Raw genomic sequence first — 1911 nt, forward strand, 5'->3', positions numbered from 1 at the left:
ATTAAGGGTAATGATTTTGGCAGTCTATTTATGTAGAAATGTATGTTTGTGTGTTCCACGGTAGCGCCTAGACTACTGATCCAATTTAAATGAATGAGGTGTCAAAAATTTATAATAACGGCTCGAGTAACATAGGGCTATATGAATTTAATCAAAATGTTTAACATTTTGATTAAATTCGGAATTCGACGGAATTTAAAAAAAATAAACTGAGATAATCGTCACATACTTGGTATCAAAAGAAAGGTCACATTACAAACATGTATTTATATTGTTTAAGTCAAAATACTCGTATATCTTTAAAATGCGATAGTACAGTTCGCACGGTCCACTCGTTTCCTTTACCTATATCACAATGCAACAATGTAGACCAGTATCTTGTTAATTTGTGATGTAGACATTGCACGGCTAGTGTGACTTTTTTTTTTATTCTTTACAAGTTAGCCCTTGACTACAATCTCACCTGATGGTAAGTGATGATGCAGTCTAAGATGGAAGCGGGCTAACTTGTTAGGAGGAGGATGAAAATCCACACTCCTTTCGGTTTCTACACGGCATCGTACCGGAATGCTAAATCGCTTGGCGGTACGTCTTTGCCGGTAGGGTAGTAACTAGCCACGGCCGAAGCCTCCCACCAGCAAAAACTGATTGGGAAACGGAAAAATATTACATAAAATGTCGCATATTGACCGGCAAACTACGTTACAGGGATGGAAAGTGATGCTGATAATATTTACCTACTCGCAACAAAATTTTAACAATCCCTCTCAGAAGGTCTTACCTTAGCTTGTCAAAGACATACATACCCTCAGCAAATTGACCCAATAGAATAAGATAAAAAGAAAAATTAAAACGTAATAGGTATTTCAATATTTTTTAATTCGAACTTCTTCAAACATCCTTTTTATTTAACAGTAACAATTCATACAAATATTTAAAAACATTTTATAACATGATAAACGTGACTTTGGTATTAAAACGTACCGAAATATATGTAGGCACGTGATAGCCAAGTTCCAAAGAATAAAACTTGGCGACATGAAAGTACATCGGCATTTTAACACAAGACCATTTCGAGCTGCTTTCATACGAGTATATACAACCATAAATAGTGTAAAACCCTCGTCTTACTAGTTTAAATTGTCAATAGATTACAATTAACGTATTTAAAATTGTAACCTTAACATTAATTTTAAATTAATTTTAAAATTAATTAATTTACAAGTTAATTAAATAAGTATACTACTCGACCTACAATATCAAAATATGTATACGAAAAATACCATCCTAAATGTATTTATTATAGAACTAAAACGAATGGTGAATATCACGTTAATAAACACATCACTATGAACCTTAAACAGGTTCTTTTTTTCTTTTTATTCTTTACAAGTTAGCCCTTGACTACAATCTCACTATCTGTAGATAAGTGATGATGCAATCTAAGATGGAAGCGGGCTAACTTATTAGGAGATGGATGAAAACACCGCCTTTCCACACCCCTTTCGGTTTCTACACGACATCGTGCCGGAACGCTAAATCGCTTGGCGGTACGTCTTTGCCGGTAGGGTGGTAACTAGAAACGGCTGAAGCCTCCCACCAGCCAGACCAGAAACCCTCAATCGGCCCAGCCGGGGATTGAAATCAGGACCTCAGTCTTGTAAATCCACTGCGCATATCATTGCGCCATGGAGACCGTCAAAAGGTTCGCATTGATAAAGCATTCGCTAAAAACCCATGTTCGAGTCTCTGAATGAGAGGGGTTAGGTCAATAGTCCAAACGCTGACCCAATGCGGATTGGAAATTTCACACTCGCAGAGAATTATGAAAATTCTCTGGTATGCAAAAGCATACTCACATGAATTAAAAAAAAATAAATATTATATGAAAAAAGACACCTAAAATAGCTT

This window comes from Bicyclus anynana, chromosome Z, assembly GCF_947172395.1.
Source record: "Bicyclus anynana chromosome Z, ilBicAnyn1.1, whole genome shotgun sequence".
NCBI lineage: Eukaryota > Metazoa > Arthropoda > Insecta > Lepidoptera > Nymphalidae > Bicyclus > Bicyclus anynana.